The 17,585-nt window shown below is 49.6% G+C and overlaps 1 long non-coding RNA gene across 4 annotated transcripts in view; it reads left to right on the top strand.

Moving 5' to 3' along the window:
- The window catches only part of LOC104909432, a 29,343-nt gene extending 13,851 nt beyond the window's left edge, over window positions 1–15,492 (top strand). For 3 of the 4 annotated variants that reach the window (XR_004158671.1, XR_002111209.2, XR_004158670.1), the window contains one exon: window positions 6,964–8,254. This is a non-coding gene — a long non-coding RNA (uncharacterized LOC104909432). Of the gene's footprint in view, window positions 1–6,963; window positions 8,255–14,453 lie in introns of those variants that run through there. The other variant, XR_002111210.1, reaches the window with a different exon arrangement.
- The last annotated feature ends 2,093 nt before the right edge of the window (window positions 15,493–17,585 follow it).

Here is a 17,585-nt window from a genome sequence, read left to right as displayed (position 1 = left end):
TCTCTCTCTCTTTCTTTTTTTTTTTTCTTCAGTAACCAAGTGGTTACGACTAATTTGTTTTACTTAATTTGCTTATCTTTGACTGGTACTACAGACGTTAGGAATGAGCCATTCCATCTCTGCAGCATAAAATATTTACCCCCTTCTTCCCATCCTTTCTCCTTCTGCCCTCACCTTGGCTTCATCCTGGATACAAAGACAGCACAGGAGATGCAGCAGCAGCTGCTTCTGTGCAGGGGAACATCCTCATCTTGGCTTCTGGGACATGATGTAGCAGAGGGTTGTTAGAGTTAGGGTATGGTTGGGTTGTGGTAATGATCTTTGGTCTTTTCCAACCTGAACAATTATATGATTCTGTGATTCAGTGCTGGGGGAATGAGGCTGCAGATTGTACCCTGTGGTCTATCAAATGAGCCCAGAGCCCACCCCATGCTGCCAACACCCTCTCCAGATGCTGAGAATCCTAAATAGTCCAGAATCAAATGGGTGCCCAACCTGCACGCCAGGAAATCATAGAATCATAGAATGGCCTGGGTTGAAAAGGACAACAGTGATCATCTAGTTTCAACCCCCTGCTATGTGCAGGGTCGCCAACCACCAAACCAGGCTGCCCAGAGCCATCCCATATTCCTTTTCCAGGTTTAGTTTTAAATGCTTTGGTCCATGCTGCTATTCCGCAAGAGGACAGGAAGAGGGAGCCCGTCCCCTTCTCTGGCCCTGGAAGCAGCAGCAGGATCCCATCCTCTTGCAGGGGGCAGTCTTAGAATCATAGAATCGTGGTATCATTAAGGTTGGAAAACCTGAAACAGGTTCATTGGGACAGGTTGCCCAGAGAGATGCTGGTGCCCCATCCCTGCAGACAGCCAAAGTCAGGGGATGGGGCTGTGAGCACTGATGAAGCTCTGGGTGTCCCTGTGCACTGCGGAGAGTGGGACCAGATGGCTTTTAGGGGTCCCTTCCAACTCAAACCATTCAGTGGCTAACAGTCAGTTGGCTAACATCACCAACCCAACCCCTCCATGCCCACTGACCACCTCCCTCAGTGCCACATCCCCACAGTTCTGGACCACCTCCAGGGACGGTGATCCTACCACTCCCTGGGCAACTTGTGTCAGTGCATCTCCACTCCTTTGGAGAATGATTTTTCCATAATATCCAAACCTGAACCTCTCCTGGTGCAACTAAAGGTCATCACCTATCATCTCACATCTTTTCACTGTCCCATTGACCAGAGGATGCTCTGAACCCTCTTCATTCCTGGGAGGGAAAAGAGAGGCTGGGACATCGCTCTGATATAGGGTTAGGTTTGGGAATGCTGTGTGGGTCCAGGGGTTGGTCTCAGTGACCACTGTGGGTCCCTGCCAGCTTGGGATGTTCTTTTATTCTATGATCTGACCTGGCTGGAGAGCAAATGCTGTCTGAATGCACAACAAGCCCTGACTGTGCAATGGCAGCCCTCAGACTCACTGGTGTCCATGCAAATGCCAACAAAACGTACAGATCAACCTTATAAAAACACCTGCAGGTTTGACATGAAACATCTCATGCTCAGGAAATGGACGATTTAAGTGAAATATCAGGTCTGGGAGCAGGTCCCCTCCTGTATTCATTTTGCAGTTGCTGAAGGTTAGGAACCCCCTGCAGAGCAGCTCAGCCCTCCCTGATACCCGCCTGCATTACAAGCAGCAACTGAAACGATGTTTCACCCCATATACAACCAGGACAGAGCAATTAGAGCCTGTCAGGATAAGCACAGCCTGTCAGCAGGTGATCTGCCAGGCATCTGAGTGCCTGTGTGCTCAGCTCTGGGTGCATGGTGCTTGCTCTTCAGGACACAGTGCTCCCTGCAGGGAGCTGCTGAATGAAGGGAGAATTGAAGGCGTGAGTTATTCATTGTCACAGTTCATCAGCAGGGCAGGATCCTGAGGGTGAGCAGGATCGGGGTCTTGCTTTTGAGGGAGGTTCTGCTTTATCCCAGTGATTCATCCTGGGGCTGGCTTTCTGCTCCTGCACAAGGAGATGTGGGGCTGGAAATGCACTGGACATGTGGGGAGGTGATTTCAGGCCCAGCATTCTTCTCCTTGTGCCCAGAGCCCTGCCCCTGACCTCAGTGCAGAAGATGAATCAGACACATGCAGGGATGCTCCATCAGCTTTGTTTCGTGTCTGTGTTCCCACCCTGCCAGCCTCCCTGCAGCCACAGCCTGTATCTGTGGGGATTGCTGTTCCTCCTCTAAACCCTATGGCCTTTTGCTTGCAAATACTTTATTTCCATCCTCTTGGCTCCCGTTCTGACCTATAAATGGAAAAGGTTGACAGCCACTGCTGCACACTGGGGGTTGTGTGACCACGAGATTTACTGGAGCAAACCCTGTCAGCTGATCCATCCCAGCACGCTTGTTAAAGGGATTTATTTTCCACTGACATTCAATCCATGCCTGCATGGGATGCTGGGGGGGCAAAGCTGGTGCATTTTGCAGAACTGGTGAATACAATGCATGCCAGCTGGCTTCCCAGGGGATGGGGACCTGTCCCTGTCATACCTGCAGCCTTTTCTCCTGGGTAGGGCTGGACTGCAATAAGAACTCTCTGTTCCCATAGGAAATTATCTCCTGGGCAGCATCACAGGGGATCTCAGGTTGGATATGAGGGAAAATTCCTTCTCCAAAGCGTGGTGATGCAGTGGCACAGCTGCCCAGGGACTTGGGGGTCACCATCTCTGCGGGTGTTCCAGAACCATGGGGATGTGGCACTGAGGGACCAGTCACTGGGCATGGTGGGGTGGGCTGTGACTGGGGAGGTCTTTTCCAACTGCAATGATTCTGTGATTCTATGATTCTCTAGAGAGAAGACTTGCCTGAGCTGATCTTAAGGTCAGAGCGATGCCAGAGGAGGTGCTGCCCCATGATGTGTAATACTTTCCAGTGTTTCGACAGCTCTTCCCTCCAGAGGAGGCCAAGGGCTGTGAAGTTGTACCCTGGAGGAGCTGCTCTCTTGCAGACATCTCATCCTTTGCACTGCGATTTTGGTTCTGCAAGAGCTCTCTTGCAGCATTTCTAAAAAGAAGTGCAAACAGCCTACAAACAGGAGGGGAATCAACTCTTGGAAAGGGGAGATAACAGCAGGACAAGGGGAAATGGTTGGAATTGAAGGATGGCAGATTGAGGTTGGATGTCAGGGAGAAGTTCTTTAGAGAGAGAGTGGTGAGGTGCTGGAACAGCTGCCCAGAGAGGCTGTGGATCCCCGTCCATCCCTGGAGGTGTTCAAGGCCAGGTTGGATGGGGCCCTGGGCAGCCTGGGCTGCTGTGAAATGTGGAGGTTGGTGGCCCTGCGTGTGGTGGGGGGTTGGAGCTTCGTGATCCTTGAGGTCCCTTCCAACCCAAACTATTCTGTGATTCTATGATTCTATGATTTGCCCTTGCTGAAGCCATCCTAGTTCTCCCATATCACCTCCCTGCCTTCCATGCCATGGCATCACTTCACAGGAGGCTCTGCTCCATGATCTTCCCAGCACAGAAATGAGACTGACAGGCTGGTAGTTCCTGGTTTTGTACTCTTCTTAAAAATAGGTGTGGGAGGGATGTTGCTTCTCCAATTCCCTCCTGCCAAACCAAACATTTGAGGGCTGTGTGGTGAGCAGTTATCAGAAAAGACAAAGGCAGAAAAGTTGTTGAGAACCTCAGCCTTCTCCTTGTTTACTGTTACATCTCCATGGCTTTCTGAAGGCTCTGCATTGCCAAATGAGCATTTTTTTAGTCTAGGAAGGCAAAGGATGAGGCATTACTGCCCATAAATACACAGGGAATCAGTAGAGGGAAGGGGCAATTAACACACGGAGGGGGAAAATGTGACTTTGAGGCAACTTCTGCAGAATTTGAGCAAGCTTGGGTGATGGCTAAGCAGGAGGAGGACTCTGAGCATAGCATCAGAAGGTCTATTCATGGCAGCAAGAACAAGCAGACTCACTCACTCCAGGAGGAGCCCAGCAACCTCTGGGCGAGGCTGCATGCTCTGCTGCAACTGAAGATTGTGCCCACAATCCCAAATTCCTGTTGAGCTTTTGATGAAATTCACTGAAAACATCTGATGAAACCATGGAAGGCCCTGAATTTTGTATGGTTTCAACACAGGATTTTAATTTCAACATAGCTCAAGCATGCTTCAACCCTGTGGACTCACGTGGAAGGTGTCTCCTGGTGAACACATCCCTCCAGCATTAAGTCAGACATGTCCCAGCCAGCACAAGTTGAGGCTAGGGCTGCAAACACTGGCCTTAGCTCAAGGCAGGGCCATCCTGCTCACTTGGCTGCTGTTGGTGTGCTTACATTGGTGACCTCATTGACATTGTGCTGCAAATGAGGTTCACCTTCAGACTCTTCGACCTTCAGTTTTCCTAGATTTCCTTTCACTGAATCATAGAAGCACTTGGGTTGGAAGGGACCTTTGAGATCATCACATCCAAACAAGTTTCGGACTCTGTCTTTTATGCTCCCCTTGAGAAAGCAAGGCTTGACACCTAGGCTATCCTAGACCTTTATCAGCATTGTAAAATGGGGAGGATTGATTGCAGTTGTGCAGCACTTGGAGTTAAGGTCTTGGGTCACATGAGGAACTGCTGTAGGGTAGTGTGAGCACAGTAAGATGCAGGTCCTGCTTCTGGGTTTTCTGCTTGTCTCAGAGAAGAGATGGAGGCAGAGGGAGGGTGATTGCAGCCATTCTGAGCGAGGGCTACACGCTTACCCCAAAATGTGGCCACCCAAGAGTCATGGACCACCTGGCAGTGACTCCCCCAGCTCCCTGGGCAGCCTGTGCCAGTTACTGACCACTCTTTTGGAAAAGAAATTTTACCTAATATCCAGCTGTTCACAAGCTCAGATGAGCTGAAGCTTCCTGGGTGGGTCAAGGCCCCTCACTGTGTGTGCTCTGCCCAGCCCTGGCTGCACCTAGGGACAATTTATCACTGTCAACAGGACAGTTTATACACAAGATGCCTTTCCCTTAATGTCCAGTCATCCAAACATCTTGCAAAGGCAGCTGTCCCTGCTGTTCCATTATTTCACCCTTCCTCCTTTTTAAAACACACACATGGCAGCTGGGAGGGCACCTGGGTACTATAGAGGCACATCACAGCACATCTGCTGAGGGCTGGGGCTGGAGGAGATCTCTGCTCTGTCCTCACATCTTCTCCTTGTTGGACACTTGGACGACTCCAGGAGGAGAAATGGGATGGAGCACTCCCACGGAGGGGATGAGTCACGCTCCTCCTGCATGAATATGCCTGGAAAAAGCAACCACCAGCATTGCCTCCCTCCCTGCTGTGGTGCTGGGATGGGAAAGGCACAGTGTGTCATCCCAGAGCTCTTTGGTGTTTGTTTTGTTTTACTGCGGAAGCACCGCAGGGCTGAGCATCCGCAGGGAGGCTGCAGCACCTCTTAGGTCCTCCTCTCCCTGGTTTTGGGGTGGGACTGCTGCACCCTAAAACAGAGAAGAGAGAGCAATCTGTTGTCAGGACTTATTTTTATTGGCCAAAATGGTTTCCTTCAGAACTTGTTATTTGGTTGGATTTGCCCTTGCATGCACACCTGCATCGTGCTTACCAGGGTTCAGTATTTATGTTTGACTTTTTTTGCTCTAAGATAAAGGGGGATCTTTTAGGCTGGCATTTCTCCCAGGCTGGAGAGGAGCAGCAGAGCCAGGAACCAAACCTGGACTCCAAACGACTGACCAATCTCCAACCAGTAAGGCACAAAGTGCATTATGGTTGTTGGTTTTTTTTAATCCAAATCCCTGGTTTAATTTATTATTATTATTATTGCTATTATTATTGTTGTTGTTGTTATTTTGGCTTCAGAACAGAACTGAGTGCCAAATCCCCAGCACATCACAGGACACAAAAAGCATTTTGTACACTACAAGGAGATGCTTATTGCATGCGTTTCATAGGAAGCATCCCCTGCTTGTGCCTCTCCAGCAAAGCCAATACACTCCTGCATGAAAAACTATTTGCCAATCAAGCAATGCCAGAGAGGGTTTAAAAAGAGAAGGAGCAGCATTAAACTAGCTTTGAACGTGGGCTTTGGCTCTGTGATGGAGCTGCAGAACATAATCTGTGCTTAGCTCTGGGCGCAGGCTTCGAGCACTGGGAGAAGCATGAACCATCCCCCGATGGCTGGAACTTGAGGAAATCCTGTGAGTTTCTAATCTTAGCCTGCTTTTCCTGGGTAGTTTATTCCTTTAAATAGAAAAGCTTACATGGGATTGACTCCTACAATCCTTCTGCTCAGGACGTCTGTAATCTCTTGTGGTCGGAGATGGGCAGTGGTGCAGTGCCATGCAGCCTTCCTGCCTCTCCTGCAAAGGGAGAACGAGGCTTAGGTGGGCTCACTTTCTACATCTTTGTCCCATTCAACCCACTCTGGGAGCCTGTGGCCAATTTCAGCCACAACTATTGGGCAGTAGCCATCTCCAAGCTTTGCAAAACTGGGTGCGGAGAGAGAGAAGATATAAACGACCCATTGAGCTCAAATATGAGCCCAACCCTTGAACACGATCCATAGAGGCACTGGAGAATCCACATGGCAAAAAAAACCTCAGTGGCCACAGTTGGTCTTGGTTTTGGCTCAGCTGTACCACATCCCCAGGGCATCCCTTGCTCTAAATGTAGTCCAGTGGCATCAAAAACACAATGCACTACTAAAGCCATGGTGCAAGACAAATGCTGCAGAGATGCTGTTGAAAGGACAGTTATCCATGGGTACATCTGGAGGCTTCACCTGCAGGTTAGACACTCTGGAGTTCCCAACTAGGTTGTTAATACAGAAAAGTCTTAGCTCTAGCTTAATTAACAGAGTGATTTAGCCAGGCATGAACACCAAAGGCAGAAAGGTCAGAGCATCGTCCCCACAACCTGCAGCATGGTGAGAGAATATCTTTATTCGGATGACCATTTATGTATCTTTTCCAGGATGACCACGGATATTGCAGATCTCCAGGAGAACAGACCACCTCATCCTGACAAACAAATGCATGTTTCTCTGTAATTTTCCAACAGGATTTGCAGTGGGTGGGCACAGACTGGAGAGCTTGGCAGAATTTTCAGTAGGGCTGTTTGCTGCAGAAAACACTTATTTTTATCCTTGTATGGAATAATTGTCTCCTGTGCTGAAATCTGTGATTTGTGCAGCCACGCTCCCTCGCTCTTCAAGCTCTGCACCAACACTCTTTGTACACCACAAAGCAAGACATCAACGCTGGTTTAGCCATCCTCTTCTTCATCTCTAAATCCCTTTTTGTAAACCTACCCCTGGCTCTTCTCAGCCAGAATAGCACGTCTTGGAGGGCAGGTCCTACTTTGGCTGGTTGGTTGGTTGGTAACTTGTTCCCACACTGGGCAGCAACTCCCAGAGCAGATCACCTATCTCTGTACCTCCCTGTCCAAAAGAAGAGCTTACCTTGACATCCCCACCCCTCTGACATGTCCTCAGTGCCCTCTGACGTGTCCCTGAGGCACAGGAGAGGATGGATGGAATGTTTTCCTCCTCACACTGCCCAGTCTCGGTCTGATGCTGTTGTGAGTCACTGCAGGGTGGTGCAGGTGAAGGAGGGGAGGATGTCCAGCTTCACCAGGAGCAGTGATGATGGTGCAAATGCCAGGGACAGAAGATCTGTCTGAAGATGGATTCCTATTAATTAAGCTCCTTCGGGTGTCAGGGGCACAACACTACCACCTAGAGTTGCAGGGACCGTGGACCAGAGGTGTCACCCCACGAGGATGTTGCTTGGCCTTGCTCCACCTGAACTCCTTCAGATGGCCCAGAGCTCCTCATGGGAGAGGAATGACATCAACCATAGCACTTGGCATCACTGGAGAGGTGTGCCACTAACCACAACCCTTGGCTGCCTTTACAGACCTGTCCTGGGACACACTAAAGAATACCTCTTGCTTGCTCCAAAGCCAATATTTCTTTCAGGTTCTCTCTTCTGGCTAAGACCAGTAACGGAGTGAGGAGTGAGGTGGATTTCCACCCTCATTTCCAGCTTTAACAGGATAAATTTGCAGGTCAAGAAGAGCTGGAGGAACCACCCAAGAGCTGTCGGTCTCAGGGTCTCTGTTTGGATCTGCCCTGACAAGAAATGAATTTTCTCTGCTTGCTCAGAGCAGAGGCCAAGCAGGGAGTGAGGCCAGAACAACAAGGGGTCATGCTGGAGTTTCTTTTTTTCCTTCACTTAACTCCGAAATAAAAATATAGCTCAAGCTTGTTTTGGGATTAACGAGAAAAAAAATCCTCTTGATGGGAACCATCTGTGGCTGGGAGATGCCGGCTGCTCTCTGCTTCCCACCCAGCACACAGATGCTGTTATGTGGGGTGTCGTTCCCCCCCCCCCCAGATATTATTCCTCTCACCCCGGTGCTGCTCAGAGTAATCCCAACTATTTAAGGAGGTTTTTCTCTGGATGGGCCCAGTGTTGCAAAGCAGCAGCAGCTCATTACGCCTATGTAACATAATATTTGCTTTCCTCATTACAGCAGCGCTACCCAGCACAGCTTGTTGGTGGCTGCTGGTCCTGTTAAGCGTAAATCCTGGAAGTGTCTTTGTTGTAACCTTTCCACCCCAGACGCTACTTCATGTTCAAAGCAAATTTGCAGTGGCCTCTCCAACCTGTCCTGCAAACTGAGGGGGGAAATCTGCCCCTAAGAACGGTGTTGGACCAGTCAGAATGAGGATTTGCATTGGTGTCCCCGTGGTTCACGGCACTCTGGTGGTGGCTGCTCACCCCAAATGGGACTTGGGGTGCCCAGCCATGGAATGTGAGCACTCCTGAATTGGAAGATTCTCAAGGAGAGGATAAAAAGGTGTGTTTAAAGCATTGGAAACGCTGCAGAGTATCCAGAGCAGGAAAAAGAGCAGGGAAAGGAGGGGAAGCTGAAAATGGAACCAACAGAAGTCCGGGCAGTCTGGCCCCACAAGAACGTTGGGAGATGCTGACGGCCTTTCTCTGCCCTCTTTCAGAAGGTGAGGAGGCTGGGATGCTTTATGCAGGGACTGGATGTAGGCAGGTGGAGCAGAAAGGTGGAGGAGAGACGAGACCAACAGGTTCCTGTGCTGCTGGGATTGTGAGCAGCTGCACACCTAAGCTGGGATGCACTCTGCTGTGGGACAGCTTATGAAATAGGTCCAGATGGGCTCTTTGGGGGCGTTAAAAAACTGGATTGAAGGGAGGATTTTTACATGGGCCCGACTGTCTTTCGGGTGAGTCCAAACCTTGCTGGGGAGATGGTCTGGACTTACTGGCACGATGTGTGGAGCATGCCTTCAAGTGTCCTGCTTGTCCCTGCTCTGAACGTGAGGATCCTTGAGCTATTTTAATCTGTTGTAAGTAAATGAATCAGTTCTCTGCTTCGTGGAGCCCAACATGGTTGGAGAAGAGGAGGATGCGTTTTGCAGTCCAGAGGATGAAAGCAAAATGCTTTTCAACTTTTGAGGTTGGCAGAATCAATGAATAGGACACTGTCTCGTCCTGCAGCCAGAGTGCAGCCCATGCTCCTGCATTAGGAATATAGGATGCTCTGATGACGCTGTACCCAACCCTGCTCTGACTACAGGTTGAAAAGTCATCTCTGCTCTGCCTAGCTGTGCATCCAGCCCTGCCCCTCCTGCATCATTAGGAATTTGTTTGCTTATTACTGAAGTTCATTTGGGTTTTACCCAGCCCTGGCACCATGGGAGCCCAGGGACAAGAAGCTTTTGCAGCGAATCCTGGCCCAACCAGTGCAGCCGGTCCAGTGGGTCCATTTTCCCTCTGGTGACCATGAGGAAGTAGCAGCAGCTCTGCTGGTACAGCTTGGTTTGCAGAATGACATCCCTGCTTTGTCCAGGCTCTTTGCATCCTCCTGTTATTTCACACCCTGCTTAGATTTCTTCTGGGAGATCACTCTGGACTCTAGGCTTTAAAACAGACATAAACCCGTATGGGTTGTGAGTGTGGCACTTTGGTGATGAGAGACCACAAACGGAGCATTGGGAAGAGCTGGGTGGTCTCAGCTCTTAACGTGACTCTATGAATCGCGTGGGAAAAATCTCCTTGGAAGATTTGGGGCCAGAAATCTTGAGCTGCTCCAGGGAGGGATGGGCAGCACGCAGGGAAGCTCTGACTTTTGACTCATTTTGCTTCTGGGAAAAAACATTTCTGATTCTGACCACTCTGCTCTGCTCAGAATCTTCTCCATGAGCTGGCTAGCTCTGCAAGGATGACTTTGTCTTTCCCATATCTTACATTCAGATCCTGATAGGCCAGATAAACCCCAACTCCTTTTCCTCCTGCAGCTTCCAGCCACTGTCCCACACCTGTAGCATTGAATTGAGTTGTTGTGGCCAAAGCACAGGACCTGGCACTCGACCTTGTTGAACTCCATCCCATTGGTCTCAGCCCAGCGATCAGCCTGCCCAGATCCCTCCATACGGCCTCCCTACCCCCAGGCAGATCCACACGTTCCCCAACTTGGTGTCATCTGCAAACGTATTGAGGGTGCACTCAATGCCCTCATCATGTCATCAGTAAAGATATTGAAGAGGACAGGCCCCAGTCCCAACCCCTGGGGAACATCACTCATCACCAACTGGATGGAACTCCATTCACCACCACTCTCTGGGCCCAGCCATCAGCCACTTCGTGGGCACCCCACACACACTTCATCCATCAAAAAGCAATTTACCAACATTTGTACGACCAGCATTAGTGTAGAACTACCTTATACTGCAGCAGGAAGAAAACACATCACTTTTTTATTAGAAAAGGAGGGGGGTGGATTCATGAACCGTTTTTCAGACAATGAGGTTTTGAACTCCAGGGTTTTAATTTCAGCATTGTTTGTGCAAACACGCTCTGTCTCGGACGGGCTGAGCCAGCAGCTGTGATGGGCCTTTCATCCCTGCCCAGTGATAAAGCCCCTGTTGTTGGGTCACCAAACAGAGACCTTCCATCCCCACGTCCCATCCGAGGGATGCAGATAATCTGAAAACCGATGTTCCCCTTTGCTTATTCACTGAATAAGGGATGCTTTGTTCGGGGATACAGGTCAGGGCTGTGGCAGGAGATTTTGTTTCAGCTACCTGCAAACAAGCTATGAGAAGAATGTGGTCGGTTCCTCTCGGACTGGAGAAACGGGGAGATATCACCTAAAGGTGTTGTTTAATATTAACTGGACCAGTGCATGTCTATAAAGGGTTCGATTGTGTATCTATCTGTGTTTAAATGTAAGTGTCACCTCCACGCTCATATTCCTGTGGTCAGAGCCTTGCACAGGCTGGAGCAGGTGAAAGTCCTCCTGCAGAGAACTGTGTCGGCAATGGTTTTTGTCAGTAAAGAGAGATCTGTGTGTTGGCACCATGAGCCCAGACCTTCCCCCACTCTGTGCTGCATGGGACGGGAGCCCCAGCAGCAGAACCCACCTGGGTTTTGGATCTTAGCCTTCATCCTCATCCTCTCCTCTTGGGCTTTTGGTATCTGGGGCATCCCGTGCTTCTCATACGGGCAGGGATGCCTTGCTTCACAAGATGAAAAATATGTCTTTTCCCACGTTTTTTATGAAGTGGATCACATCTAGGATCTAGGAAATGCTACTAAATACAGCCATTTTGAGTAATTAGTTCAAAGATGGCTTTACCTGCCTGCCCTGACATTTTCCCAGCATCTGAACACAGACCAGCAGTGGGCAGATAAGTACATCACAAAAAGAGTCACAGGCTTGAAATTATTTTGTTTGCCGCCGATTATTGATTTAGGGCTGGATTTTCCTTTCTTAATCTGCCTTCATTCAGGGAATCACCAGATAGTGAAAAAGATCATGGAATCACTGAAAAATAGAATGGTTGGGTTGGAAGGGACCTTAAAGCCCATCCAGTACCAACCCCCTGCTGTGGGCACCCCCTGCTGTGCCCCCAGATCAGGATGCCCAGGATCCACCCAACCCAGCCTTGGGCACCTCCAGAGATGGGCACCTGCAGCTCCTCTGGGCGAAAGAGCTACGGTGTGATCCTAAGTCATCTCTTTGGATGTGTGATTTGGGTTGCGACCACCTTGGGGTGGTCCAGCTTTGTCCTTCTGAACCTTGAGCACTGTGGGGGGAATAGCAGGACCAAGGACCTGTCCCGTCTGTACACTGCATCTGTGTGACACTGATTTGTGTGGAGAAAGAGGAGGAAAGGGGATAGAAACCCTTCGTTGGTAATTGGAGGACACACAGATGTCGTGGGATGTGTTGCATCCCAGCAGCTAGCTGAGTCAGTGTCCTCAGTCTCTTTGGTTTTCTTTTCATTGGAAAAGATGCTTCCCTCCTCTAAACATCCTCCTGCAGACACCAGATGTACTCCTTCTGCTGACAGCATGTGGTTGTAGTCGACCAGCACGTGTTTCTTGAGCAAGGCCAGCTGCAGACCTCGGGCAGACGGGGAGGAGGCAGTTGGTCTGATGCTCTGCCAGGCTGGGAGGGCAGCCCTTAATCCTGACTTACACACAGATGTTTATTTTATTACCCCGCTAATTGAACATGGCCATGAATATCTCCAACACTCACAGAGTTTTGGTAATGAAGGCTGATAGGTGAGATAATATGAGATTTATTCTAATGCACGTCTGTTTTTTCCCCTATAAGAGACCTGGATTTATTTTGAGCTTTGGTTGGTAGCAAGAGCTGAGGGTTGTAAATGGGTTCTTTACTTCCGATGGTGTGTACTTAATGTGGGCAAATATTCCAACAAGTAAAAGTTTAAAAGCTTGGGCTGTGGGACCAAGACCCACATAGGTACACCATAGACCAACCAGAGCACAGACACACCAGCTCAGCTGTGGATACCCTTCGTGGCAATAGATCCCAATGTCAATTAAGATGTCTGCACAAGATCACGGAATCATAATCATTCAGGCTGGAAAAAACCTCTCAGATCCCCGAGTCCAACCCCAACCCACCCCACCATGCCCACTGACCACATCCCTCAGTGCCACATCCCTATGGCTCTGAAAGACCTCCAGGGACAGTGATCCCACCTTCCCCGGGCTGCCTGTGCCAATACATCACCACTCTTTTTGCACAGAAATTGTTCCTAATATCCAAACTGATGGCTGCAGCACTCCCCACCTCACCTCCATCCACGAGGCCATGGATGGGCTGATCAGGGCTGTGTTTCTCCAGCCAAGCTCTGCAGGACTGTGGTGCCAGTCCAGGAGAGATCTGCATGAAACGTTGCTATGGGCAATGTCCTGTAGGGCTTCATGGGGAAATGAGGGCACAGGGTGCTCTGCCTCCTGAGAAACCTTGATGCCAAGGGACATTCCTCACCTTGCCATTGTACCACTATCACCTTGAAGGCTCCTTCTGCCACCTCCAAGTATTCTTGTCTTCTAAGAACTAACCTGAAGACCCTCCATCTCCCCTTCCTCAATTCTTATTTTGCCTCTCTGATGTCTGAACAGAACTGGTGCTTCTGCAGCCCACTTCTTGGTTTAATGGCTATGGTGGCAAAGGGTTGGTGGTTGGACTTGATGGACTTAGATCTTTTCTGATCTTAATGGTCCTATGATTCTAGCTCACTAACTTTACTGGAAAGTAGCTTTTGGAAAGTCAAGCTACTCTTTCAGGAACACTACAGGTGTTTGCAGAAGATCTGGAAAAGATGGAATCTGTTTCTTGCTACTCTTCCTAGTCCCTGCTTCTAAAAGGGATGGATTTATTCCTTGTTACTTGTCCTCCCCGTATCCAAAACGGGCTGGCTGAGACCCAGGTACTTTTCAGGTCTCACAGGGGAAAGCCTGCCATCTCTACCTGTGTGCACTCACCCTGTGAAACTCAAACGTTTTCCCCGAAATGTCCTTCAGGCAAGAAAAACCCTCTGTGCTGCATTTAGTGTCACAGGCTGGGAATGCTCATACTTTGCTCCCGACAAATTGATTTGCAGGACGGTGGCAGAGAGGCCACCTGCACAGGGAGATGGGGTTGTGATAACAAAACCCTGGTTAACCTTTGCCCAGGTGTTCTCCACTTGCCTGCTTTAGGGCTTGACTGCACCTTTTAGCATGAAGAAAAAGGAATTACCTTGTGTGACCAACCTGACCGTACACCTGATGTCACATTCTGCTCCTGTATAAATAAATCCATATTTAAATACTGCCCCTTTAGCAGAGGATTGTCTAATGGGATATAAAGGCACTGTATGGGGGGAGTTCTGCTTCTGCTCATCACTTTCCCTAACTGAACAGCTAAAAACCCACCCATTCATCTTCTCAGTTGACTTTGTTGTTGACTTCCATGACGATGTGAAGATGTGCTCAGGGCTAATTTTGTGCTGATGACACACACAAATTATTTTGCTCTGACGGTGGGGATGAGATACAGGGTGCTTGCTGCAATTCTCCCTTCCACAGTGTGCCAGGGCAACACTAATCCTATTCTTTGCACAGCTATTTGGACCATCATTCCATGGATATCTGGGCCATTGTTGCATGCCTATTTGGACCATCGTTGCCCAGCTCTTTGGACGGCCATCACTGCCGTGGTTTCTCCTCCAAGCAGGAAGACTTTGATGCAAGAATTACAGAAGATGGAGGGCATCTGGGGCCTTATTTACCTGCAGTGATATTCCATGCCAGTGACTGCTGCTGAAGTGCATTCTTCTTATCTGTCCCTGAAGGGACTGTGAGGTTAACCTACTGCAGATCAAACACAGCTATTGTGCAAACAGGCAAAGTATTTCCTGACTATCTTCACCTCTAGTTGCTGGGTAACATCAAACATTCACATACTCGAACTTGATGAGCTATCCAGGCCTCACCAGCCCGTCTCCACTGCCTCTGTGGGAAAGGGCATGGAGAAGGAGGTGGATATACACAGTCCCTGGTGGAAAAACAGCTTTTCAAGTTCTCCCTCTGTTATTCTGGCGAAATAACAAAGCCCGAGGGGACACTTGCAATCAACTCTCTTCACCCTTACTAGAGGCACAAAGGCTTGGAGAAAGAACGAGGAAAAAGTGCCTTAATGAAAACATTCTCAGGACAAACACAGGAAAACACAGCTCTCCCTCCTGTTTGTCCTGCATTCCCTGAGTATTTGAACAAGCAAAACAATTGTGTGTCCCCTGCCACGCTTCCTTCCCCTCACTCAGGGCTGGTTGGATGCTGCGGGCATTGGGATTTACCCACGCATGGACGGACAGACAAACAGCATAGCATTGGTAGGAGGCTTCTGGATAATGCTGGCCATGCTTCTTGAAAACACCTTGTTTTCTTCTTCTACAAAATGGAGATCGCAACGTCAACCTTCAGGCCTTGCTCTATCTCAATGTGGCGTTGGTTCCATCACAGATTTATGAGATGTTTGTCGCTCTTCCCCAAAATCTGACTATGGAAGCATCCCAGAGCATTGGGATATGGACTGAATATGGCGTATACCAATGGCACAGGCTGCCCAGGGAGTGGGAAGGGTCAGCATCCCTGTGGGTGTTCCAGAACCATGGGGATGTGGCACTGAGGGATGTGGGCAGTGGGATGGTGGGCTGGGTGGGGGTTGGGCTTGGGGATCCTAAAGGTCTTCTCCAACCTCAGTGATTCTGTGATTCTATGAATGAACACAGTAGAAATTCCAGCTGTGCCAAAGGGAGATATCTTAAATATTCAGCAATCAAAGCGTGGAATCAGGAAGTTTTTGTAACCTGAAAACATTGCCCCTCTCCAGAACTGCACGTTTCCCTAGAAGCAGTCTTGAAATTAAATGAAATTTCCTTCCCTCGGTCGCTCCATGACTCTTTGGGCATTGCCTCTAGCAGCAGAAGTGCTGCTGGCAAGGGAGGACGGGTTTGCTGCTCCTCATTCCTGACAGAATCACAGAATCCTCTCTGCACAGCTGCTGCAGGCAGCTGGAAAAGGAAGCTGTGCCCAGCCCGGCGCTCCCCCATGTCTGCATTGAGTTCAGCTGGCAACGCTGGAGAAAAATCCTGAAAATGTGCAAACTGCATTTCTTTTTGGAGATATTTTATTCAGCAAATGTTCCTGGGGATGGTAAAAGGCGAGTTCCTGGCTGACACCGGGAGCAGCTGCTGTGTTTCTGGAACCTCAAGTGTCAGAAGAATAATTCCTCCCGGTGCCAAAACAAAATAGTCTTTCCCTATCCTTACAAATGGATGAACTATTTCTGCTGGAATCACAAGGAGACCATCCCTAGGCAGACACCCAAGCACGCAGCATTTCCTCCTGCTTGTTTAAAGTCTGGTGGAGTCACAAGGGCTGACGCTCAGGGCTCTGCTCTGTGTCTCCAATACCTGTGCCTGTGTCCTTTTCCCTGCAGGGAAAAGCATGGAAACGCATCCTAAAACTCAGTGAGTGAGTGAATAAAATGCACCATCAGAGGTGTTTTGTTTGGGTTTTGGGGTAATGATGGCTTGGATGGACGTCTGGTTGTGGAACAGCAGTGCTGTAAGGAACTGGGTTTGGAACAGGAGCTCCCAGCAGCGCTGCCTGCGGTGATGCCATGCAAACCTAGCATGGCAACCCAGTTTTTTTCATCTTCTGGTTTTGGTCCTTTCCCCTGGATGAGGTTTTCTGGTGGGAGAGTGCAGTTTTTGGGTGTTATTTTTGGGCTTTTTTGGGGAAAGAGAGGCTGTTGCTTCTGGCTTCTTCTGTTCCAGTGAAGAGGAGCCTGGCATCTGTCTCACCTTGCTCGCTGTTTTGACAGCACATCTCCATTTTTTGCACCCATTAGGCCATGCACAGCCCCAACACATGGCCCTAAAAGGTGGAAAACAGCAAATCTGCAGGGAAAAAAAAAAAAAAAACCTGAAATATCGGGATCTAACATATGCCACGTGCAAGTGGGAGAAGTGAGTGAAAAAATAAATGGAAAAGGCCCTCTATAGGGGCAGGAGGCTGCAGTCCCCAAACCTGTGCCTGACTCTTCTCTCCCCATATCCACCCACCCAGCCAGGAGCATGCCAGGCATCCCTCCAAGCAGGTTTGGGGGCACAATTTCCTTGGATGTCAGCATCCCAGAATCAGAGATACCAGTGCTTGGATTTTCCCACCTGACCACTGTGCTCCCTGGGATTTGCAGGTGCCCGCTTTGCTGCAGCCCAGGGCGTGCGGGGCTGTATTTGTGCAGAAGTTTTCCAAGTGAGCTGTATTTTTGATCTTGGTTGCTCAGATCTTCCACGGTGGTTCGATTTTATGTGTGTATGCATGCCCATGTTGCTCTCGGGATGGAGGATTTCCAGACCTCTCCGTTCAGAGGAGGACGATGGGAGCGGATGAAAGAAAAGACGATCGGTGCTGTGCCATGAAGCCTTTTGGGGTCCATCATTGCCAAACCCTTTGGGATCAAGCAGCCGAAGCCTTTCCCATCCCTTCGGGTGGAGTTTTGGGGCACACCGGGATTGGAAAAGCCTTTTCCACGGAGGGGAGCCCCCCAGAGCCGCATCCTGGGGACAGCTTTTGGGGGGCTCTGTGGGGCGCACCGTGAGGACACCCGCGAGAAGAAAAAGGCTGCGAGCTTTAGGGTGCAGCCTTCCTCCTCCTACTCCTCCTCCTTCTCCTCCTCCTCCCGCT

The sequence above is a fragment of the Meleagris gallopavo genome, chromosome 1 (genome assembly GCF_000146605.3).
Source record: "Meleagris gallopavo isolate NT-WF06-2002-E0010 breed Aviagen turkey brand Nicholas breeding stock chromosome 1, Turkey_5.1, whole genome shotgun sequence".
Classification (NCBI taxonomy): domain Eukaryota; kingdom Metazoa; phylum Chordata; class Aves; order Galliformes; family Phasianidae; genus Meleagris; species Meleagris gallopavo.
The sequence above is the reverse complement of the archived record's forward strand: the minus strand, read 5'-3'. Positions and strand labels throughout refer to the sequence as shown.